Source organism: Bos grunniens, chromosome 18 (assembly GCF_055505025.1).
Source record: "Bos grunniens cultivar Pamir isolate PY7600 chromosome 18, Bosgru_T2T1.0, whole genome shotgun sequence".
In the NCBI taxonomy this organism is placed as follows: domain Eukaryota; kingdom Metazoa; phylum Chordata; class Mammalia; order Artiodactyla; family Bovidae; genus Bos; species Bos grunniens.
In genome coordinates, this window is record NC_141182.1 from 17,953,558 (window position 1) to 17,979,563 (window position 26,006).

A 26,006-nucleotide genomic window follows, 5' to 3' on the forward strand; every position below is an offset into this window, starting at 1 on the left:
AGACAAGGCTTCCCATGCAAGTGCCAAGTATGAAGTGCTCCTGGGGGTCCCCTGTGGGGGAAGCAGAAGTAGGCAAGAAAGTGGGGAGGGGAAGAACAGGAGCAGGATCAAAGCCGGGGGCAGTTTCCAGCTGATACCTCAGGAGCTTGACCCAGGGAGCTGGGCTTTCCTACGCCCACTCCTCAGTCTCTGCCTGGGGACCACTCCAGGGGGACAGAAAACTCAGTGCCTTCAGCTCTCAACTCTCACAGTTAAAGTGGTTCCAGAAGCACAAGAGTGGCACCTGCTGACCACTGGAGGCAAGCATACAGCGAAGCTAGCCCAAGGGTATGCAGAAGTGATGAAAGGGATTGAAGAGGGTCTGGATATGGTCCAGCAATGGGGGCCACAGGGTAGATAAATGAACAGGCCTAGAGCATGTCCACGACTGAGCCTCAAACAGCAAAACTGAGGCAGCTTTCTGGTCTACAAATGCTCCCACCATATCCCTCCTCTAGCCAGAGGGGTCTCTTCCTGCTGCCCACACAAGGATGGCTAACAGAAGCTCCCAACTCTTATTAAAATGGAAAACAGTCTTTGCATTTCAAAATTATTATTGCACTTCTTGAGATTCTCTTTGCAAAACATCAAAAGCCAGATCATAATTTGATGATGAAATATTGATTATGCATCTGTATTTGTATGCAGAGGTCTACAGTGTGTAGATAGAACACCCACACTGTAATATCTTCTATTTAAGTCAATATGAAGATGGATGTTCCCCCCAGGCTGGTTTTGATAAAATACTTGTGTCGATACAAAAAGACATTAATGCCAATGCAAATCAATACCCGCTTATTGGTTTGGGTCGCTTCTTCTTCACGCAGCAGCCGCCCCCAAGAGGGGCTCCAAACACCAGCAGCTCCCAGACCTGTTTGCATATTTCTTCATTTACACCATGTGAGTGGGAAATGTCAGGGGAATGTGGAATGGCAGGGGGCTGCCCACGCCTGCTCCTGAATTGAATCGGGAAGGAAATGAAAATAAAAGCAAACACAACCTGTAAACAAATCTGGGAGATGCTTTATTACTGTCATTAGCAATGTGCTTATCCTGTCTCCCTTTCAAAAAGAGTAATATCAAAACAGCAGAGGAGCCAAGAATCATCTCATCCTTGCCAGGTTCTCAGCATACAAAAGGAACTAGGTCTCATCTTAACTGTGGACACTTGCTGTGTCTGCCCGCAAAGCACTTGTTGTCACCTGAAACTCCATGTATTTAGTACTTTCTAAAAATCTCACTTATTCTCTGCCTCCGCCAACCATAAAGTGAGGTTCCCAAAGAGCTGAGTTTTTAATTTGCTTTATTTCCAATGTGTAGATGTTGAATTGATTTCTTTCTGCTTCATTCATTCACCCAACAAATTGAGCAACTACTATATGATATGACTCTACTAGGTCCTTGGTGAAAAAAATATTGTCCCTGATGAAAAAATTTGGGTAAATGAAACAGACATTCCAGTGGGCTAGAGGACAATGAGATAGTAACTACCATGTGGAGTAAGTGAGAAGGCACTTATTGCTATGGAGCAGGCAGAGGATGAGCAAGGTAAGGACTGCGAATGCTAGGGAGAGGCAGTCCAGTTTTAAATTGGGTGGTCAGGTGCAGCCTCAGAAGGTAAATCTGAGCAAAGCTTTGTGGGAGGTAAAGCTTCCCTGGTAGCTGAGATGGTAAAGAATCTGCCTGCAATGCAGGAGACCCAGATTCGATCCCTGGGTCAGAAAGATCTCCTGGAGAATGGAATGGCTAACCACTCCAGTACTCTTGCCTAGAGAATTCCTAGGCAATCCTGGACAGAGGAGCCTGGCAGGCTACAGTCCATGGGGTCACACAGAGTCGGACACAACTGAGCAACTGCCACTTTGTGGGAGGTAAAGGAATGTTATACACAGCTGTGAAGCAGAGAAGGAAGGGATTTCTGGGCACTTGGAATAGTGCAAATATCCAAAGGCAAGAGTATGCCTGGCTGATTTAAGGAACATGAAAAAGGGGGTGGCAGAAATGGATTGAGCAATATTTGGACAGCTGGACTAGATGGAGGATGTTAAGGCTTCTAGGGGCCACCTTGCCCTAACAGCTGCCACATGGGGAGACCCCATGAAAAGAATCATACAGAGTCCCCTGGATCCAGCCATGCCTGAAGCAACCCCTACTCAACATCTTTTCTGTGCCTGAACCAATATATTCCTTTTTAAAGTCACTTGTAACTGAAAGAGTCCTGATAAAACATTCTGAAACCAAGTGCCTAGGATGCTTGAGTTGCTGTGCCAACAGTGGGTCTCAAAGATACCGGTGGGCTGGCTCAGGGGCAGTGGGAAATCCCACCTAGGGGAGTGAGGCCTGGGAGCCGTCTGTGCAGGGGAGGCCTGGACTCCTGACAAGTGAGAAGGAATCTTTCAAATTTGCAATTTTCAAGTGTCAGAAGGATGCGGTGCCGCTCCTCTGACACTCTGCACGTTAGGCAGATTCTCCCCATTTCCATCAACACGTCTAGTGTGCGAGATGCAGCCTTTGCACCCCCATGACCCGGAACCCACAACTGAGAATGAGAACGCCAGGTGTTGGTTTGTCCAGCAAGGTACATTCAAAGGACCAGACAGGCCCTTCTTCCTCAATTACCAAAGTGGACGCAGTACTTTCAAAGGATTCTATTCAGTTCAGCAGGCGCTTTGAACAGCTTCAAGATGCTGGGGAGTCAGAGAAACACACAGCTTGGTCTGTCCCCTTAGAAGGTAATCTAGTGGGTGAGGGGCCCTTTAATTTACTTCATTCACATGTAGTGGCTTATTCGCTAAGTTGTGTCTGACTCTTTGCAATCCCATGGGCTGTAACCTGCCAGGCTCCTCTGTCCATAGGATTTTCCAGGCAAAAATACTGAAGTGGGTTGTCATTTCTTTCTCCAGGGGATCTTCCCAATCCAGGGATCGAACACAGGTCTCTTGCACTGCAGGCAGATTCTTTACCAACTGAGCTACCAGGGATATTCCATGCTAAAGGCAAAACAGGGGGTGCTGGGGTAGAAACTCCCCAAACAGGGGAAGGACAGACATTTGCAGATGATACTGGTGTGTGATCACCCTACCTTTATTCATTCATCAGAAGTGAAGTGCTTCCTGTGAACCCAGCACTCTTGGGCATTAAGGATACAGCAAAACAAGATGAGCAAGATCCCCGCCCAAGTGGAGGATGAAGATAACAAAGTGAAACTAACTTTTTAAAGAAAGGCTTTCTGAAACTGGTAAGTGCAGCAAGAAGAATGTACCAGGAAAATATATTCCAATAGAGAGACACTGGGCAGTGTGGACAAGAGGGAGAAGGCTGAGCTGAGCTGAGCCCACATGCTGGGAAGGAGCCAGTCTGCCAGGGTGCAGGGCAAGTGCTGTAGGCAGAAGGAATGGTGGGTGCAAAGGCCGGAGCAGAAGCAGGCTTGGCATACCTGAGGACCAGAGGCCAGGTTGTGTGACCCGAGCTTAGCTGGCGATGAGGAGAGATGGGAGATGAGGTCAGGGTGAATGGGGGCTGATCATGAGGAGTTCGAGTTTTATTCTAAGTGCCAGCACCCTTATTGCAGGGTGATATTGGCATATTCCCACTCAGATAGATAAATTAACATTCTCACCTTGGCAGGTCATTTGGGTAGGAACAAGAAATGTACCCAGCAGTGCAGAAAGAAGAGGAGGGTTCTATAATTTCTCAAGATACAGACAATAGTCCTTGGTGTTGTTGTTGGGTTTGGTTTTGTTTTTGTTTTTAGGAGAAGAAAGCCTGCAAATAAACAGAACCCAAGACTGAAATTAAGGGGCCACAGTAGAGGAGAGAAACACACAACACCCATCATAAAATGAACCAGGTAGGAGCAGTTCATCCCCGGCAGAGGCCATGGGAAGGAGAGGGTGGCCTGGAAGGACATGGGGACGCTGAGCGCTGGAGGTAGGAGAGTTGTGCCTGGTCTGGGAGGCAACAGCCCGGGTTGGGGGCAGAGTGAACTGGCCAGGAAGATCAGGGCAATGGCTGGGATTGAGAGCAAGAGAGGAGACCAGGCTCCTGGCAGCAGATTTAAAAGTTAAATGGCTGCTGTGGGTCTTGTGTAGCCCTCTGGGCTTCTCTCCTTCTTGTGGAGCTTTAGTCCTGGACCCAGGGGAAGTCTCACCAGGCTTCTGCTCAGCATGTGGGCTGTGGCAGTGGCAGGCGGCAGGAAGGGTGAGGTCCCAGGCTCACAGAAGATCACACATCTAGTCCTCGCCAACAGCTGCTGTGTTCTCGGCAGTTGGAAAAACATAAAAGACGTTCATTTTTCTGTAGCAGCTACAGTGATGAGCAGAGAGAAGTGACTGGAAAGGTCAGACCGGGCCTCCACCTACTCAGCTCATAAACCAGGGGAGCAGCCGAGCCCTGAGACCTTGGGAGGAGAGCAGATGCTCTGCTGTTCTGAGACTGCAGAGCCAGAGGCAAGATCAGACCACCCTGGGGGATGACTCCTCCTGCACCGGGTCCCTGGCCCCCTGGCTGAGCTTTCTGAACAGGGCAGGCTAAGAGGAGCTGTGGCTCTAGAGTTCAAGGGCCAGGTGCCTTAGAAAGGCAGGATAGGGTTGTGGTCAAGAGAATGGGCTCTGATGTCAGAATGACATCAGTTCAAATACAGAATGGCTGTCATTCTAACTTGAGGTGGCACCATTGAGGCTGAAACCCACTGATACTACAAAAGGAGGCCAGCCACATGAAGAAGGAGCCAATGTTTCCCCATACTAAGAGAAGCTTCACTGAAGCCCACCAAGCAGGTAAGAACTGCAGCAACTTGAGTATCTCAAGGGGTTCCCTGTTAGCAGGTCAAGTGGAGGGCAGAACCCAAAGGTAAAGCATTGGTGGGTTGCTTCCAGCACGACCTGGGACAGAAGGGGTCTCCATTCCTGAAAGGGCCTGAACAAAACCTCCCAGAAGTTATATCCCAACAGCCATCATAGTTTGAAGACAATGCCATTAAAATTACAAATTCCCTAACTCTAGTTTTATACCCACCAAACATCCTTCTTATTTAAAATCAGCTTCCTATGTTGTGTGCAAGAGAGCGTTGACAGAAAGGGAGGCAACTGTTTTCCTTGGCAAGCATGTTTTCATTAATAAACCAGTTTTCCAATCTTTCTGTGTGTGTGTGTGTGTGTGTGTCACTTGCTACATCCTTTGTGAAGGAAGTAGTATGGATTGTACATTCCATATCCCAGATGTGCATTAAACTAAATGCCAGGGGATGTCCCTACAGTTCCGATCCCCAAGGTACATGCTGCTTCTCCACAACAGCTTCCTCTCCTTCCTCTTCTCCCAGGCCATTCTGCTCCCTGCTCCAGGTATATCAGAGCTCAACAGAATCAGGTCAGGGCTTGAAGGATCCTGAGAGCCCACTGAAAGCAATGACTCCTGCACTGAGGTTCACAGAAGTAGCATTGGGTTCCATGAATTCCTGGCAAAAATTCAGAAAACCTAAGGGAATCCACACATTAGCCGATAATGAGGCCACACAGACTAACTAAAGCATCAGCCACCTCATTAAACGGGGAAGCTTAATACTGTTTTTATTGCACAATCACTTCTAAATGTCTTTTATTAATAAAATTGGGGAAATGAATTAGTTATTCCTTAATAGGCACAGTGTGTTTAGTTGACAAAATCTTTACAAAGAAGAGGATCCATGAGTGGTGAGAATACTAAAAGGTGTCCTTTTGCAATGGGGTTGGAAAAAACCAAGTTGCCACCAACCACCCCCCGCCACCCCACTTTACAAATGAAGAAACTACAGGAACAACAAAAAAAAAACTTTCCCTCAAATTTCTATTTCCATTAAATGTTAGAAAATTCTGTAACTCTTTGTAGCCTATAGCAGCTAGAATCATGAGAGACAGTCTCTTTAGAATCTGGTCACTTTTCTCCTCTTAATCCACTCAAACTCAGTGAATGATAGAGCTGACCCTTGAAGTCAGGATTCACCTAAGTGTGAACTGTCCTCAGCTCACCTGCTGTTCTTGGTGAGAGGGGAGGGAGGAGATGAGATGGTTCAATAATTTTTAAGTGGGGAGGGAAGGGATATAAAACGACACCCCTACTGCACCAGTGGTTTCTCCACGTTATTTAATCTTCACAACACTCTCATGAGGAAAGCATAGTTTTCCATTTTACAGATAAGGAAATTAACATTTGGAGAGGTTAAAAGACTTTCCAAGGGAACAAATGTTTAGAAGTAAAGCCCAGTTCTCAGGTTTAAGTCCAGGGTGATTCGGTGGCAAGGCTCTTTAAACCCCACTGGATTCAGCACCAGGGACAGAGGTAGAGCCCCTAGAGTCTTCCCCGGGAAAGGACTGGGGACAGAGAGGGTGAGAAGATGGGTGCTGAGTCCCAGGGACGAGCTCTAACTACAGACGTGTGTGAACTATAGGAAGGGGGCCAGGGCCAAGGAAAGAGTCATCATCATAATCTCTTCACATCTGCATCAAACTGCTCTTCTTAGAACCATTTTCTGTTCTCCTGCCAACCACTTAAGCTAGGAAAAGCATTGTCACCTGTAAGATGGCAAAACCAATACAATATTGTATAGTAATTAGCCTCCAATTAAAATAAATAAATTTATATTTAAAAAAATTAAAAAGATGCCATTCCCAGACTGTCACCCAGAGATTTTATAAAACACAGATGGATCCACACATGGAAAAAAATCCAATTGTTAAATAACGGTAACAGATCAACCCCAAATTCCCAGTGACTTAACACAACCTAGCTTGTGTACAGCCCCAAACAGGAATTCCTGGTAGCCATGAAGCTCACTTCCCAGAGCGATTCTGGTACCCAGGGTCCTTCCTCCTTGTGATTCTGCCACCTTACAACACAGCTTCTAAAGTTCCCATGTTTATCTGCATCAAGCCAAAAGGAAAAACCATGAAGAATACCTAGGGAGATTTTCATAAGCTGAATCTGGAAGTGGTACACATCACTTCCGCTCACATTCTATTCATTGGAACCAAGCTCATGGCCTCGCCCATCTACAAGAGGTTATAGGGGGTGTGGTCCAGCTGTGAGTACAGGAAGATGAGGAGATTAACACAGAGCAGTTTCTCATTTCTGTGCTAAGTTGAGAAGCTGTCCAAATCACGTGATTCTTAACGCTATTTGAGAGCTTGAAAATAGGAATAAACCAAGAACCAACCATGTAAAACATCTTGACTCCAGGGCTCGTGCTGGATAAATTCCACATGTGGGTAATCTTGGAATCCCCTGCTGGGCATCTTGTACCCTCAATGGTATAAAGGCAGGAGAAATGATCACAACTAGAGCTTTTAGATCAGACCAGTCAACCCTAAAGGAAATCAGTCCTGAATATTCACTGGAAGAACTGATGGTACTTTGGCCACCTGATGCGAAGAAGTGACTCTTTGGAAAAGACCCTGATATTGGGAAAGATTGAAGGCAGGAGGAGAAGGGGACGACAGAGGATGAGATGGTTGGATGGTATCATCGACTTGATGGACATGAGTTTGAGCAAGCTCCAGGACTTGGTGATTGGCAGGGAAGCTTGGTGTGCTGCAGTCCATGGGGTCGCCAAGAGTCGGACGTGACTAAGCAACTGAACTGAACTGAGAGCTGTTAGATCATTAGATTACCTAGGAAGATATGTATATCTACATATAGATAGATAGATAATCAATCTATACTTCTGGAGATTCTAATTCAACTACCTGATGTGGACCTGGGAATGTGTTTTTAACCACAGAGGGTGTGTCAGGACTCTTTCTGTTACCAATGTCAGGAATCCAACACACATGCTCTTAAGCAAGAAAGGAAATGCGTTGGTCCATGTAACCTTGCAGGGGTAGGACTACTCTGAGTCATAACTGGATGTAGTCTCAAACAGCCTCACTGGGACACCCCAGCCCTCCGTCTCTCAACTGATCTTCTCAGTAGAAGATTCATTTTCAGGCAATCTCCCCTCATGGGTCAAGATGGCTACCAGAAGCTCTGGGCATACTGTTTTTTTTATCTACATCTCCAAGAGAACTGCTCTTTCTCAGGAAAAGTTCTATCGTTTATCCCTTTGGCACTAATTGTTCTGGCTTGGGTCCCATGTCTGTCCCTAAACAAGTCATGTGACCTGAAAGATGGTAATCCTCTGACTGTCCAGCATGAGCATGGGTCATGAGCCTGGGTCATGAGCCCGACCTGACCAATCCATACCACACACAGGGTGGTTTCCCAAGGACAACCAGGGTTCTATACCCAGAAGGGACATGGGGGATGGGTGCTGGGCAAGCAGCAGCAACAGAGACTCTCATGACTAGGCTAGGGGGGCTCTAAGAGATGTCAGAGCCCTGAGCTTCAGGCTCCCCACAGGTCTTTGGGAAGGTCCTCAGAACCAGAGAGGGTCTCTGCTCACCAAGCTGCCTGGTGCATTCTGCACCCGCCCCAGATCCTGTTGAGGTCTCTATACATTGAACACATGGAACGGGGACCACCCTCTAGCCTTCCTTTTTCAGAAGGACAGGAGTATGCTTGGTCCTTTCACCCAGACACTCTCAGCAGCCCTGCCTCAAAAGGCCTGACCCTCTTCCCAGGACCAAGTGTTTGGATGCCAATGGCACCAAGGACTTTAGTTGGTGGTAACTTAAAACAGGCTCATGACCTGAGGCCTCTGGGCAACAGAGAACCCATGAACCCCTAAAACTGAAATCAACACTCAAGTGTATGTACATGATATACATGTATGCATCTCTCCACCTGGGGAAGAAAAAATTGAGAATTTCCATCAGGTTACCCAGAGAGACTAATCCTAAAAAGACTGAGAACCACCATTCTCAACTGTGGCTTCTCTGGGCGTCTGCTTCAGGTATTTAATGGTGAAGTCTCATGTCCCATAATACACTTGTTGGAGATGCAGGGAGCTTCTCCAAGCTGTTGGCATGGGCCAACTTGAAACACTCTTTGATCAGTGTTTCCCAAAACAGGTTCCTTGGAAGATAGATTATTGTGATCTTGTGTCTAGTGAGAGAAACACAAACATTTCATATTCAAATCAGTTGGGGAAATGCTAGGTTAAATGAGACTAAACAGGCTTCTTTTCTGCAGGACTTCTCAAGAGACTAAAATTCCAATGTTTTGTGACTCCTCAGAAGCCGTTATGGTAGGCAGTGTTTCCCAAACTTATATAACACAAGCACGATCTTGAATGAGGATTTTTTTTTTTTTTTTTTTTTGCAGCATCCTGTAAAAACATGCCCCTAAACATGAACTCAGGGGTTATCCATTTGGGGACCTCCCTGGTCCCCAGGGACGTGTGTTTGTGGCGTGGCTTTGAGTTTCTGCTGCTATGAAGAGAACTGGCAGCAAGCATCCAAAAGCTTCAAAGAGAGGGTGGTATTTAGAAGAAGTCATTCTCTGTTCTTTTCCTGAGTCAGAACAAAAAAGATGCCAGCATGTTTGAGAGATCCCTGGCATCTCTGGATGCCTGTGAGCCATGTAGTGTCAAGAAGAGCAAGGGATGGGAGTCGGCACGCCTGGGGAGGGCTCCTGGCTATCACTAACTGGCTGTGCAATTCAGGCATGGATTTAACCCCGCTGAGCTCAGTCTATGACCTGTAAAGGTGTTTGATGCGAGGATCGGATGAGCTCGTGTAGGGAATGCATAGTGTTTGGCACTCAGGAATGCTCACCCATAGGTAACCAAGGTGGAAGTCTGTTTGAAACCTGCAGGGCTTCCTTTGACTGTCCTCCCACAGCTGCAGGAAATGTCCCAATGATCTTTACCTACCTTCTCCTCTTGCCTTAACCTTCTCCCCCTTGCTCTTGACAGCTCCCCATTTTCTCCCATTCAGGCTCCTTGGCTGCTGCCCATGTGTGCATGCTAAGTTGCTTCAGTCATGTCCAGCTCTTTGTGACTCTATGGACTGTAGCCCACCAGGCTCCTCTGTCCAGGGGATTCTCCAGGCAAGAATACTGGAGTGGGTTGCCATGCCCTCCTCCAGGGGATCTTCCCGACCCATGGCAGGCGGGTTCTACCTCTAAACCCTGCTGTCCCTTTTCCCTGCCCTCTTGTGGCAGTTGAGGGGGTAGCAATGGGACCATGACCTCTGAGACTGGCTCCCTCCCACCTCCCCCGGCAACTCCACTGGCACAGTCCTGGGCCAACACACCGCATGGAAATGGATGCAGAGTCCCCCGCAGTTGGCTGACACTCAGGCTGCACTTAAGGTCACCCTTCGTGATGTGTCACGGAGAGCGAACAAATCCGCACCGTGTCTGTTCTATCGGAGCTTGTTTCTATCTGCATCTGTCATCGCTGATTGCATTTGAATGGGTTTAGTCTCTATTTTAAATAAAAGATTTATGCCTTAGCTGTCAGAGCCGGCCTTTATTTGAAAATTTAATCTTGTTTCTAGGAGTCTAGATTAACTTATTAGATTTAGGCGTCCCTCGTGTGTCTCTGAGCAAAAAGGAGAAGATTCTCCTTTGCACACAGCCCTCCACATGCCACGCAGTGGAAGCCAAGAGCTGGGTGGGCTTCACCATCCAGCGAACGAGGCAGGACGGGGGCCTCTGTCTGGACAGCTTTATTTGGTATCCTTATGTCCAGGGAGTGTTCTTCTGGGTTCATAAGTCTCTGGACCAGCTCCCCAAACATTAACTAGGAAGCCTGTGTTCCCTGCAAGCGTCCTCCACCAAACTTGCCCTTTCTCCAGAGTTTTCTGGAAGCCCCGGCAGAGACCCCCAGTGGGAGACCGACAAGTCCACCTTAGCCGTGCCAAGGAGTTCCAAGTTTCCTTCACATCTGTGTTGTATCTCCTGCCCTCTCAGAGCGCTCACCCGACTGACTAGACCCCAGGGTCAGAAGACCTGGGTGTGACCTTGGGCAGTCACCCAACTTGCCTGACCTCATCTGAAAGGTGGAGGTAATGTTAATGCCCATCTCATAGGGCTGCTTTGTCACTGATTGGGAAAATAGTGGGCAAGCGGGGAGAACCCTTAAGAGTTGCTTTCTCTGAGCTTGTAGCTACTTCGGTAGGTATGGGGTAGGACACACATCTACCTCCTTTGCAAGCGAAAATGTGGCTGCTCCGAAGGACAGAAGTGTCTGCTTGGGGTCACAGCAAAGTTAGGGGTAAAGCTGGGCCAGAACCAGGAGTTCTGATCCCACCCAGTGCCCTGGGCTCTTCCCTCCTCCCCACCCCTACCCCACCCCCATCTCTGTCTTTCTCTCTCCCCCTCCCCTTCTTTCCTTCTCTCCTTGTCTCTCTCTGCAATGGATGGAATTGTGCCCCCTAGAATTCCTAGGCTAAAACCCTAAGCCCCAGTGTGACTATTTGCAGAGAGGGTCTCTAGGAGGTAATTAGGTTAAATGAGGTCATAAGGGTGGGGCCCTAATCTCATAGGACTGGTTGCCTTACAGGAAAAGCCACCTCTCTCTCTGCCCCGCCTCACACCACCGCGTGCATACACTAAGGAAGGCCTTGTGAGCACACAGTCAGACGGCAGCAGCCTGCAAACCAAGATAAGAGGCGTCAGAAGGAAACCTACCTTGCTGGCACCTTGACCTTGGACTTGCCAGCCTCCAGCACTGTGGAAAATTTCTTTGTCAAGCCACCCAGTGTTTCGTTATGGCAGCCGAAAGAGACTAACATACTCTCTCTGCCTCTACAGACGTCTCTCTGTTTTTCTGTGTCTGTCTCTGTCTCTCTGCTCGCTCCCTCCCCGCAGTCCCTGACTTTCCCACAGCACTTTCGCCCTCTGCTGGTCAGTCTCGGCTTAGCAGGCAAGGTCCGGGCCTCAGAGAGGGTCTGTCTCATCCAGGGCAGCGTCTTCCCACCCTCCCCCCAGCACACACACGGCACACACTCCCCAGGATGAGAGTCGGCTGGCATCTCACCACCCCTTCGTTTGCCCGCCCTCACACCCAGTAACCCAACACACCGTAATCCCTGATACACGAGCAAACAGTTTGTTCTAAGCTCCTGAGTCAGGGCCACAACTGACCCATCTCTTTACCAACCCTCATGCCCACCTACTCACTCACTGCCCGGCACACAGTAGGTGCTCTCTAAATGTTCCTTGAATGACTAAGGGAAGACACTCACTTACGGGGATTTCATGAGTTCTTGTATTTGGGGTGGGGGAGGTGGGGAGGCTCTGACTGAGGAAGGGAGCGTCTCTTCCTCCTGGTGGAGCCCCCCGTGTGCACACTGCACATGGTGTCTGGGTGGTGCCCATGCTCACTCCCTGCACACAGCGCCAAGCAGTGCCCGCCCGGGCTGCAGGTGACGGATGGGGAGCCCCGACTCCTGCCTCGTTAAGTGGCCTCCCACCCAGCTCCACCAGCCAACCTGGAGCAGGGGACATGCATCTCTTGGTTTGTCACTTGGCAAAACAACTCAGAGGAAAGGAAGATGAAGCGACTGTCTCCATAATTCAGCCCCCTCAGCCTGGGAAGGAACTGTATCTGAGGTGGCTAATTAAGATGAATCTATCCAAGGGGAGAGGAAACCCCAGCTTCAGCTTTCTAGCTTAAAGGCTGCTCCATCACTCTGGTTCCTAAATCAGCCGTGGGAGGCAGGGGTGGGAGGTAAGGGAGTCTCCTGGCCCAGTGTGCTCAGCCAGGCTCCTTTCGTCCCCATCAGTCCAGGATGAAAGTGAAGAGAGTGAGGAACTCACCTGGGGCACAAGATTTTAGGGGGCGCCACGAGCAGGATCATACAGAGTGAGTGTCAGCCATCCTTCCCTTTGCCTCTGGCTCTCCTGCAGCTCAGCACTGTGCTGCTCCTGATCTCGTCTTTCACTTTTTGATAGTTTATTCATTGCAGACTTTTTTTGCATGAATTTTGATTTTTTTTTTTTTAAATAATGAAAGTGGGGACTTAGATATCTGTATATCCATGTTCTTAGCAGCATTATCCACAATAGCCAAAGAATAGAAAACAACCCAGGTGTCCACTGATGGATGAGGGGATATATGGAGTGTGGCATATCCATAATGGAATTGTATTCAGCCTTTAAAAGGGGAGGAGATTCTGACACGTGCTGCAGCACGGAAGAATCGTCAGGATATTTTGCTAAGTGAAATGAGCCAGTCACAAAAAATGAAGTGCTGCATGATTCCGCTTACATGAAGTACTTAGAGTAGTCAAATTTAGAGAGACAGAAGGTAGTGTTATCCCTGCGGCTGGGGAGAGCGGGGACTGGGAGGTCAGTGTTTAGAGGATACTGGCTTTCATCTGGGGAAGAGGAGAACATTCTACAGATGGATGAAGGTGATGCTTGCTCAACAGTGTGACTATACTTAATGCCACTGAACTGAACACATAAAATAGTTAAAATGGTAAATTTTTTATATTTTACTACAATAAAAATACTGCATTAATATAATTGTTGAGTTTTTTTTTTTTTTTGACACCCTTTTAAATGTTATGCCTGAATTAAGTACCTCCTGCCTTGTCCGACCCTGAATTCCTCACATTGTCCCTATCTTACACATGGTAGAAAGAGCCTGAGGGATGTTAGAGGCCTTCCGAAGGTTAGTGAGAAAATTCCAAGCAAGCCAGGAACTTGAAAGCCAAGGGCCCAGCTCCCAGCTAAGGATACAGGCCAATACAGTTTCCCGTGCCTGCCCACCCCCAAGACGCTTCCAGGGAGCTCTGTCAACACCACTGTCCTTCTGGAGTCAGTTGTTCCTTGGGTGGAGTCTTATCCCACAAATAAAGGCCTCAGGGGACCCAGAGATGCTGTTGCTCAGCCCCAACCCACCCCTCCTCTTGAGAAGACCCTTCTCCCAACAGCTGCAACTCTCTGCTCCTTTGTAGGGAAATCTCGAGGACTTCGGTCAGGCTCCTTTTCACATTCTCTAGCTGCAACAGTGGGTGCTACTTTCCTTCCAACGTCCATCCCCTCTCCTTCTTCAGTAACAGAACCCAAATGTAGCTGGCACATGTTGCCTGGAATAAAACCTTCATTTCTGAGCTTTCCTTTCTAGCTGGGGGTACCCACAGGCCTTGACGCACCCCTTTTCTTCTCCTTTCCTCCTTTATGTTGGCTGGAAAGATGGGCTTGATGGCTGGAGCCTGTGTTGCTATGTTGGAGGATGGAGACGCACAGGATAGAAGGCAGCTAGGCCCCTGACATAGGGAAGGCCAGAGCAGCCCTGGCCCACCCACCTGCGCACTTCTGTGAGAGGTTCAGGTCCCAGCAAGACACAGACCATGTGAGCTCACCCAGCCTCCCCCTCCACAGAGGCAAGGCCTCTCTCTGTGTAGATCACTTCCAGCCCCTCCTGGTCATTTCTGAAACATTTCCTAATAAATTACTTTCTTGGGAGTCTTGGGTGCAGAGTCTATTTTTGGAAACCCAACCTATGACTTCCCTCCCTCTTCATTTGATCTTTCACAGCCTGCGTGGGGTCCAGTTGGGCTGTAGTCCAGCTGGGTCCAAGAGTCATTCTGGACCATTCACCACATACTTTCTTTAAGTGAGAGGAACTTCTAGCAAGCTTAAGCCACTGCTGTGAGAACTTGGGCTAGTCTCTTGGCCCCTCTGGCTTTAGGCTTCCCCTCTGTGAAATGCAGATAAAGCTCAATGAGAAAATAGACATGAATGAATTTTGTAAACTTGTAAGAGATATGGACTGAATGCTTGTGTCCCCCACCCCACCAAGTCCATGCTGAAATGGACTTGAAAATGGACTTTCCTTCAACTTGTAGGTTGAAATCCTAACCCTCAGTGTGATCGTATTAGGAGGTAGGGCCCTTAGAGAGGGAATTAGATCATGATGGGATTCGTGTCCTCGTCTGAAGAGCACAAGAGACGCTTGTGTTCCTCCTCCCTCTGCTCCCGGCCACGTGAAGACATAGCAAGAAGACAGCCATCTGCAAACCAGGAAGAGGGTCTCATCAGAGCCCCACCATGCTGACACCCTGATCCCAGAATTCCCAGCTTCCAGATCCCTGAGAAATAAATCTCTGTTCTTCAAGCCACTCGGTCTGTGATATTTCTGTTATAGCAGCTGGAGCTAAGACTTACTTACTGAATTATCTGATGGATGACCAGTCCTATGAATAACCAAGAGTTCCCCAAAATCAATGATGACCCCCAAGCCCCAGATGTTTTTATCCAGGAATTCTGGCTGAGAAATTAAGTCCCTCTGACGTTACTGTAGGGAATGTGACCTGAATGTCCCTTATTCCAAGGCTGTGGGGAAGGGCTCATGCCCTTCATACCATCATCACACACTGTCATTCCCCAGACCCCTCAACCCCACCCTGGCACCGCCTTGGCCCTCAGCCTCCCAGACACCCTGCACCTGCCCCAGTCTGCTGACTGTACAGCTGTGTCTCCTGTGGGCTAGGCAGTGACGGGGCCATGGGACAGGCTCCCACGGCAGCACTCTCAGCAGGAACACAGGTCCCAACCCCAGGCTGGGGATGGGGAGAGGGCAGAGGGCACTGGAAGGACAGATGCAGAATGGGAGGGGAGCAGGACCGACTTCAAAGAGCGGAAACAGGCAGCTCCTTCCTAAGCCATGAGCAGAGATAAAAGCACTCATGAGTTATGTGGGCCAACACTTCATAGTTTCCAAAGAGCTTTCTCATCCATTATGTCTCTTACTCCCAGCGAGAACAAAACGGTTCAGAGAAGGCAGAGATCTCTCCCACAGTCACATAGCAGCCAGAGACAGTGCATCAACCCACTTTAAATAGCCCTCAGAATTTGGAGAACATCCCAGATGCTTGGGCTTTGGGCAACAGATCTGGGGGCAACAAGAAGGAACACTTACCTGCTGGTTCCCAGTGGTGGCCTGGCCCCATAGGGGAGGGCAGGACAGATGTTGGGGTGGAGGGAGGGCATTGTTCAGGGGTTCCAGCTGAGTGCCGCCCCCTAGACACTAGACCCGGTGCAGTGGAGGGGACACATCTGTTGGTTTTTCCCACTTGTGATACAAGCACCCCACTATTACTTTTGGAGACCATCTCTCCCCCAGGACACACTTGGAGTGCTTAGTCAAGCATCTCTAGTAGCAGACAGGTGATCACTGACGCCAGCTCAACCAATCAGATTGCTCCCTATCACTTTCACACACAGCCTGGATGCATGGTCAGTTTCTGAGGACCCAGCTTCCCCGCTTGGACTTTCACAGGCCATGTGATGTCCAGCCAAGCTACAGCACAGCTGGCCCCAAGGCAGGTGAGTCTCCCACCTCACTCCAGTGAGGGACGATGGCGCTACCATGGGCCCATTGCTGCTCTTCCTCCTATGCTGGATCTCACCTCACTCTCCTCCTGGCTCCAGCCTCCTAGACCTTGGTCAGCTCCATGGGCTCCCCCAGCCCCTTCCCATCATAGGACCTCTTTCCAAAGCAGCACACCACGCAAGAGAGAGACAGAGACAGAGAAGAGAGAGAGAGAGAGACAGCAGTGTATCTCTGCAGACAATGCTGTCATTTAAGGCGAGGATTCAGATTTCCAGAAGCGAAGTGGGAAGACGGTAGACAAAGCATTCCTTAGCAGGAAGAGAGTCAGCCAAGAAAGTGGCAGCTTCGGGGTCTGCAGGCAGCAGGGAGGTAATGAGAGACAGAAGCAGAAGTAGAGGCTGGAGCAGATTCCGGGCCCTGTAAGCCAGGTGGGGAAAGTATGAGCTTCTTTCCTGTTGAGTCAGAGGGAGTCTGGGGGCCAACATTCAGGATGTCCAAGTCACAGCTACTTGCAGTCCTGTGGGGTCACCCTGATGGGCAGGGTCAGAATTGGGAGCTGGGGAACTGGGCCCAGAAGCATGACAGAGGTGGTAAGGTGCAGCCTAGGGAGCAGCAGCCCAGGGCACTCGGGGAAATGCAGCTTCTGGAGGCGCTCCCCGAGTTCCACTTCCTGAGACCGCAGCCTGCCTTTCTCTGTTTTTTGACTGTGCCAGGTCTTAGTTGCAGCATGCTGGATCTTTTTAGTTGCTGCCATGTGGGGTCTAGTTCCCTGACCAGGGATCTAACTGGGGGCCCCTGCATTGGCAGCACAGAATCTTAACCACTGGATACCAGGGAAGTCCCACCCCAGCCCTCCCAGCCCCAAGCCTCCTGGCTTTCAAAGTCCCCAGGCTTCTCCTAGGGGAGGTGGGGGAGGGGTCGCCTGGTACATTGGAGCCAAAGCCACTTCACTTTCATGGCCTTCGTTTCCTCACCGTGAGGAAGTGGCCCTCTGCTACTAATAGCGCCTGTTAATATTTTCCATGTGCTTATTGTGTTAGAAATCTTTCACACGAATTAATCCTTGCCGCAACTCTGGGAAGCAGGTATGGTTATTAACCCCAGATTTTACAGATAAGGAAACTGAGGCAGAAAGGTTGAAAACCACGTCCAGTCACACAGGCAGTAAATGACACAGTCATTCCTGAACCATTGTACCACACTGCCCTGAAATGGACAGGGGTGTCCATTCCCCCCTTCCCTGAGCTAGCCCAGGACTCTGCCCGACCCCTGTGACCGACCCCCTCCCCGACATCCCACCTCACTGGTTCCAAGAGCCTGACAGCGCCCCCTCCCCGCCTCTCCAGCCCCACCCCCACCCCATCCATCGCAGTGACGTCTCCATCTTCACCCGCCCACCCAGGTTCCCTTTGCCTCTTTCTCCTGGGAGCTTTAAGCAGGAGAGACAACTGGGAATCTGCTCTTCAGACTCCTTGGGATGTCTACACTGGGGCCACCCAAGCCCCCTGCTGCCTTGCCGCCCTAGGCCAGACATTTGGAGCTTCAGTTGACTCCCGCAGAGAAGTCGCCACATCATCGCCAGCTGCCACCATGCTGTGATTAGTTAATCACTAAGTGCATGGGGCTTTTAATTAACTGCCAGCCCTGCACGGGCAGCTGTTCCACAAACCACATCTGATCGTGGCTCCCCCCCACCCTCCCCCGTCTGGGCTGATGGAACAGTTCAATCACGCAATTGCTGCTTGGATATTTTAATGCTGCAGGCACGGCAGCTGCCAGTACTGCAGCCCTGATGGAAGCATCAGCCACAAGAAGAGAAAAGAAAGCAGCTATTAGCTGGGGGGCCATTGGGTGTGTAAGGCTGAGGGGAAGTCTGCACAAGATCTGTGAGTGTACAGACATGGCTGTGACATTTATCTATAGAGTAGAAGTGATTCAACTCATACAAATGTAAGAAAGAAAGAAATCTGTAGGTGCCACATAACCAGGGTGTACTTCAGGCATGGCTGGATCCAGGAGTTGTTGTTCAGTCACTAAATTGTGTCCTACTCTTTGTGACCCCATGGATGGCAGCATGCCAGGCTTCCCCAACTCCCAGAGTTTGCTCAAACTCATGTCCGTTGAGTCAGTGATGCCATCCAACCATCTCATCCTCTGTCGTCCCCTTCTCCTCCTGCCCTCAATCTTACCCAGGGGATCCAGGAATACAAATGAAATTACCAGAGCAGACAGGGCCTGAACCATCAGAGGAACAATACTTGGACCCTAGATGGGTCAGTTGAGCACAGGGAGCACATATGAGACAACTTGTCCAGATAAGGACTTCCCTTGCTTCTTGCTGATTCATTTATTTTCTCCCATCTCTGGACCTCAAGATAACTCTGGGCAGACTTCTATTATAGCCTTATCACATTTGATTTTAACTATTTGGTCTCATATCTGTGTTGTCCAAGAGACCAAGATTTCTCAATTTCAGTGCTATTGATTTTGGGACAGAAAGTTTTTGTTGTGGGGGTATTCTGCACCTTCCCTGGTGGCTCAGACGGTAAAGCGTCTGCCTGCAATGCACGAGACCTGGGTTCGATCCCTGGGTCAAGAAGATCCCCTGGAGAAGGAAATGGCAACCCACTCCAGTATTCTTGCCTGGAAAATCCCACGGACGGAGGAGCCTGGTGGGCTACAGTCCATGGGGCCGCAAAGAGTCGGACACGACTGAGCGGCTCCACTTTCACTTTCTGTGCCTTATAGGATGTTTAGCAGCAGCATTTCTGACCTCCAGCCACTAGATGCCAGTAGCACCCCTTCCCCTAGTTGCCACAACCAAAAAAACGTCTCCAGAAATGGCTGAACGTCTGTTGCAGGGGCAGGAGCCGCCCCTCTGAGAGTCCCTGGGACAGAAGATGAGACAAAGGAAGTGTCATGGCCTCCAGTGCAGGGTCTGAGACCTCGTGGGATTCCTGCGATACTTGGAGGGCAGAAGCAAGGGTGGGGGGAAAAAGAAGGTGATGGTGCACAGAAGAGCTGGCGTGGGCTCCACACGTGAGAGGGCAGTCATGTGCTGGTGTGGGCACCACGGCGTGCAAGGGCCGAGTGTCCGTGCAGGGTGCTGAGGGACCCCTGGGGCACACCAAAACCCCACACTCGGAACTGGAAGTAAGTGGGCACTAAGAAACTGAGCAGAAGGCTAGAAAACCCAGACCCCTAGAAGGAGGGCCCAGGTGGGGCCCAGCCCAGTGTTCACCCTGTGCCCCGTGCAGCAAAGTACCAGCAGACAGCCCTTTCCTGTGCCAGGCACTGCTGTGAGGCCTGACCCAATAATTCCTCAGGGAAACCTATGAGATCCATCACGCCGTTTATCCCACTTCACAGGTGAGGAAAGAGGCACTGAGGGTTTGGTGGTGGTGGCGGTGGTTTGTTTACTTGCAGAAGATGCCAAGTGGCAGAGCCGGGATTCGAATCCCACTAGTCTGGCCTCTGAGTCCACTCTCCTGCCTGGAATGTTCCACTGACCTTACCAGAGGGCAGAACAGCTGTCCAGGCTGTCCTCAGCATTTGCGGGGCTGCAGTGGAGGAGACAGCTCTGGGAGCGACATGGAGAAAGCACCTGCAGAAAGTTCTTCACAGAGGGACCCGGGTTTGCACCCTGAGAACCTCCCCCAGCTCGGCTACCTGGAGAAGGTGTTGGATTCCAAGGCTGAGGGCTTGTTTAAATTCTTGACCCTCCAGTGCCCAGCAGTGGGACCGCTGGGTCCCTCCATTAACCCTAGGTTTCTCTTTCTACCCAATGAGAGTCACACCCACTTCCCTGGAAAACAGAAGGGACCCAGGCTTCCCTGCCTGCCAGTGGTGGGACCTTCACAAGAGACTTCAGCTCTTCGATCATGGGGATGGTGGGAGGACCTCAAGGAACAATCAAGGGTTTTGAAAAGTTGCAGTAACTTGGGGTGTAAGATACTGTCATGGTTATAGCCTCATAATTAAGAGTACAGACCCTACAGGGGAGTCCACCATGTGCCAGCTGTGTATCCTTGGGCAACTTGCTTAACCTCTCTGGTCTAAGTTTTCTCTTCTGTAAAATAAAGCCCATCGTAGTTCCTACTCCTGTCTCCAGTATCACAAGGGATTAATAATACCTTTGTGGCTGGTTTAGTGGGAGAATGAAATGAAAAAATACCTGTTAACCTCGAGATAGTGCCTGGCACGTGAGATAATAGTGTTCAGGAACCCGTGTCAGCCCTAGGATCACATCTGAGATGCTCCCCTGGGGCTGGTGGGCCTGAACACCCCCTCCTCCTACCCCCAGCACATGTATCAGAGAGTTAAGTGGCCAAATAGCTGTTCCTCGGAGCAGGTGTCAGCCTAGCCTCCCTTCCCACCCCTGGGCATGCACACTCCACATCCAGGGCTCTTTGAAAATCTAGCTGCTGCAGGATTGCTTCCTGAACAGTGGAGGGGAACGCAGCTAGCTCTCACAGCATGCTCCCCCTTCCTGCAGCCCCACAGGCTCCTGACACTCCCCTGGGAGCAGGGGATTCATTCTTTTCTGTATTATAATGATAATAACTGAGCTGGGACAGCAGAGGGAGGCTGGAACTCACCACAAACAGGCCCAGGGTAGGGAGCAGGACCACTTTATCCTAACCAGGCTGAAACCGCCCCCATCTGGAATCAGCTGCCCATCATATGCAATCAGCCACCTCCTGTCCACCCGCTGGGCCAGGCCTCCAGGCTGGCTTTCCTTGCAGGGAGGGGGGGGTGTAGAGAGGAATGAGCCCTGAGCTGTCCTTCTGGGCAGCAGGACAAGCCCCCAGAGCCCAGGCCAAACCCGTCCTCCTTGCTGATTCTTGCCTCAGTGCCCCTGTAGAGGAGGAAGATGGGGAGACTATGGCCTGGCTGCTTCCCTTGCATTGGGCCCCTTGGTCTTGCCCTTAAGGGTCTTGCCCATTATTCTTGGGATCAGTGTTACTACACCACTCCCACCTTTGGCTATCATAGACCCATGTATTTGTCCACTGCATACACGTGGCTATCATGTATTAAGCACCTACTGTATGCCTGGAAGTAAGCACTTTACTCAGATAGTTGATCAAATGCTTACAGTTACTGGAGCAGGAATTATAATTGGCTTTATTTTATAGAAGAGAAAACTTAGACCAGAGAGTTTAAATGATTTGCCCAAGAACACACAGCTTGCACATGGTGGATTCCCCTACAGAGTCTATACTCTTAATTATGATGCTATAATATGACACTCTCTTATGCCCCAACTTTCTGCAAATTTTCAAAACCCTTGATTGTGCCATGAGCTCCTCCCAAATCCCCATGATCAAGGTGAGGTTGAGGTTAATGCTATTTTACAGATGAGGAAACCAGGGTCTATGGAGAATCAGCCTCCCTGTGGTCATGCACTCAGGAAGCCTCAGAAAAGAGAAGGGACGTAGTCAACCCCCTGACACCCAGCCCAGCCTCTCTGGGAATCCCTCATCACAGGGGTCTCCTGTGCCCTCCTAGTCCCCTGGGGGAACACAAGACCTGAGTCTCAGAGAATATGCTACTTGTTCCCAGCCCCTCAACCCTTCCCCTCTCTCCTCCCAGACAGAGCAGTGGAGTTTGGAGGTGTCATTACCAATAAGATCTGGAAGAACCCTTAGCCTCAGTCATCCCAGGAAGCCCTTGGGGATCAATCTGTTACTTAATACAGACCTGGAAGGAGGGTGGGCTTGAGAGTGTGATCAGACAGGTGGGACCCCAGCCCTACTACAGACCAATCAGACAGCCTAGGGCCCAGACCACTTCAGGTCTTCAAATCTTGGGCTCTACACCTATGGAATTGGATAAGAATCCTTACTTATCCAGATCAAGGATGTGTGTGTGCATGTATGCTCAGTTGCTTCAGTCATGTCCAACTCTTTGTGACCCCTACAGACCATAGCCCATCAGCCTCCTCTGTCCATGCGGGATTCTCCAGGCAAGAATACTGGAGTGGGTTGCCATGCCCTCCTCCAGGGGATCTTCCTGACTCAGGGATTAAACCCACATCTCCAGGGTCTCCTGCATTACAGGCAGATTCTTCACCACTGAGCCGATAGGAGGAAATACGTTTGTTTTTTTGTGACTTTGTAAAATGTTTATTTAGAATTACTGCCTAGGTCAGGGGCCACAAACTCACGTGTCATCAGGAGACAAACAGATCAGGTAAGTGGGTGAAGTTGACCAGGTAGGAGCTGTGGCCATAGATGGCACATACCTCCATCTCAAGGGGAAAAGATGCCAGCCCAGTCGTACCAGATCACCATTTATTAAACAAATCAGAAATCTGATTTTTTTAATGAAATGCCCTGATTTCTAAAACACTTTGCAGACTGAATAACAAACCTCTGTGGACCAAATGTCACTTGCACCGGTTTGTAACTCCTAATGGAGTCCTAGTTGCTAGAAGAGCAAAGAGGCCAAACAGCAAGCCCAAGGTCGCACAGCCAACCTGGCAGAGCCAGGCGAGCCTCAGCCCGCCCTGTGGCTCCCCAACCAGTCCGCTCTCCCCAGTTCCATGCTGCGTGGTGGTTTTCAGCACCCTCTGAGCCATCCAGCCTGAGGTCTGTGCCCCTGGGAAGCAGTGAACTCCTGGGAGCCCTGCAGAGCAAAGGAAGGACACTCCCAGGACAAAGGACACTGCAGGGTTCTGAGTATGTACATCATAGCACATCCATCCTGAGGCCTAATTGAGACATTTGCTTGGAGTGTCCTCAAAAACTAGGGCAGATGTGGCGCTCTGAGAGTCAGAGCCACCCGCCGCGGACACCCCGCCGAGACAGGGAACTGATGGCTGTTCTCTGGAACTTGAACCAGCAAGAGGGAAGCCGGTTCTCACTAATAAGATTATATATTTTTTAAATGGCCCTTGTGTATTGCAAGGAGACTGAGTCCTAAAATGCCAGAAAGGAAGACACAGTAAAAAAAAGACCATCAGCTCATTTCTGCAGGAATCGTTCAGCACCAGGCTAAAAACTCCCTGTGGATTTCACCCCCAGGCATCCCCTAGTCTGAGCCGGGAAGGTTGGAGTTGTGTTCCAACCTATCTCAGCCCTTGAGGCCTCCTTGACTCTTGCGGTAGGGAAGGGGGTGGCGGGGGGGCTGCGTGAGCCCCGCTTCTCAGACTCCTTTCTCCTGGAACTCCACAGTGCTCTCACGGTGCTGGGGGTCAGAAGAACTGGGTTCCGGTCCTGGATGGACATATTCCCAGCTCAGCAGATGTGAGCAAGTTGCCCTCCCACCCACCTCAATTTCATCCTCTGTCCTCTGCGCTGACACACACCCAGCTGTGGTGAAGCTCCAGTGAAGCAGAGGCTACAAACGGGTATCCATCCCCAGGCGTGAGCAAGGCCACATGGGTTTTGCCCAATCAGCATTTCTTTTTAAGTTTGTCTCCAACTAATTTCACATAAACATCTGGATTTCTGGCTTCTCTTGAAAAATAAGAAGATCTGGCTGCACAGGGTTGACCTTCCCATGTGGTCACAACAGGCCATAGCTGAGTGACAGCTTGCCTGTTCCCCCGACACCACCCACTCCTGACTTCCAGTACCCAGCCAGCTTCACTTCTTTATGTTACCTCCTTCACACTTGAATTTGAGACCCCCGATTTAATGCAATAGATATGAGAAGTCTTTGGGGGAAGTCTACAGATTCTGGGTTTCATTATTATTAATGGAATTTCTGGATCCCACTGTTTGGCTTTGATCTTGGGCAGGTCTCTTGGGCTCTCTGGGCTCTGGTTGGCTCCACATCTGTGAAATGAGAGCGAGCACTGGAGGGCTCCAGGAGCATTTCCAGCTTTGACCCTCAGACTGCCTCCGGGAGCTGATCTTGCAAAGTTTTCTCTAATAGCAGTCCAAGAGCCTCTTGACTACTTAGGTTCTGCCATAATATTTGTTAAAGGGAGGGAGACAGGGAAAGAGGAGAGAAGCTGTTCGAGTCTCCCTGGGTACCAGTCACTGAGTCTCTGTCTCTCTTAACCCACCCACCACTTACTGTTCATAAGAGAGAGCCAGGCTCTGAAGCCAGGAAGAGTGAGCTTAGGGGCTGGCCAGCCCAGAAGCAGGACTGCATGTTGCTTCTGATGACAGAAAGCATATAAAAACACTGTCTTCCCCTGACTATACTTTCTCTCTCTTCTTTTGCTTTTTTTTTTTTTTTTTTCCACCACTGTTCCTAACATCTTTTATTAAAGTCTTGATGAACATCATGCCAATGGTTGGGGGTGGGGGTGCAATGGCAGGGCATTATTCTCTACTTCACCCCCAAATTCCCAAGTTTCACTTCTTTCTGCCAACCCTCAACTCAATCCCAGGTTCAGTCTAGGCTTGGCACTTGGGCTTGCCAGCAACAGTGCTCTACTGGATGCTATCTCCACATATGCAAGGTGTCGTCCTGGCTTTCTCCAGCTCAGCCTGCCCACTCTCCTCCCTACCTGCCCCTATTTCCGTTCGTATCACCTGGCCCATCGGAAGCAGTCCAGAGTGGTTGGTTGAATGAAACAAAAGCAGCACATTCTGGCGTCTTCATTCCCTTGTTGTTCAGTTGCTCAGTCATGTCTGACTCTTTGCAACCCCATGGACTGCAGCACGCCAGGCTTCCCCGTCCTTCACTATCTCCCGGAGTTTGCTCAAACTCATGTCAACTGAATCAGTGATGCCATCCAACCATCTCATCCTCTGTTGGCGCCTTTTCCTCCTGCCCTCAATCTTTCCCAGCATCAGGGTTTTTTCAATGAGTCAGCTCTTCATATCAGATGGCCAAAGTATTGGAACTTCAGCTTCAGCATTAGTCCTTTCAGTGAATATTCAGGGTTGATTTCGATTAGGATTGACTAGTTTGATCTCCTTTCTGTCCAAGGGCCTCTCAAGAGTCTTCGCCAGCACCACACTTCAAAAGCATCAATTCTTCAGCACTCAGCCTTCTTTGTGGTCCAACTCTCACATCCACATATGACTACTGGAAAAACCATCACTTCAACAATATAGACCTTTGTTGGCAAAATGATGTCTCTGATTTTTAATATGCTGTCTAGATTTGTCATAGCTTTTCTTCCAAGGAGCAAGAGTCTTTTAATTTCATGGCTGCAGTCACCATCCGCAGTGATTTTGGAGCCCAAGAAGATAAAGGTCTGTCACTGTTTCCATTTTTTCCCCATCTATTTTTCATGAAGTGATGGGACCAGATGCCATGATCTTAGTTTTTTGAACGTTGAGTTTTAAACCAGCTTTTTCATTCTCCTCTTTCACCTTCAAGAGGCTCTTTAGTTGCTCTTCGCTTTCTTCCGTTAGAGTGGCGTCATCTGCATATCTGAGGTTATTGATATTTCTCCCGCCAATCTTGATTCCAACTTGAGCCTCATCCAGCCCCTGCATTTCGTATGATGTACTCTGCATATAAGTTAAACAAGTAGGGTGAAAATATACAGCCTTGACATATTCCTTTCCCAGTTGCTCCAAACTAATTCTCCACTTGCTTCCCCAGGCCTTCATTCTTCAGACACACAGATTATTTCCTCCCTGTACATCTCCATGCTTTGGTGGGTGCAGTTGCCTCCAGTTGGAGTGTATAATCCTTGTTGTCAAAGTCCTCTGCATCCTTCAAGACCTACTTGGCTCCAGTACTACTTTGGTGGTGTCTTCTCTGATCCCAACAGACTTTACCATGCCCTCTCTTGGGCGCCCACAACAGTATTAACCATCTTGTCTGTTTTAGCTATTTGTATCACATA

General features: G+C 49.6%; 1 long non-coding RNA gene across 1 annotated transcript; it reads left to right on the plus strand.

Moving 5' to 3' along the window:
* The first annotated feature begins 2,952 nt into the window (after window positions 1-2,952).
* On the plus strand, window positions 2,953-14,274 carry LOC147353175 (uncharacterized). Its single transcript, XR_015144995.1, has 4 exons — window positions 2,953-3,277; window positions 3,794-3,889; window positions 4,705-4,817; window positions 11,459-14,274. It is a non-coding gene; the product is annotated as an uncharacterized LOC147353175 (long non-coding RNA).
* Window positions 14,275-26,006: the final 11,732 nt, after the last annotated feature.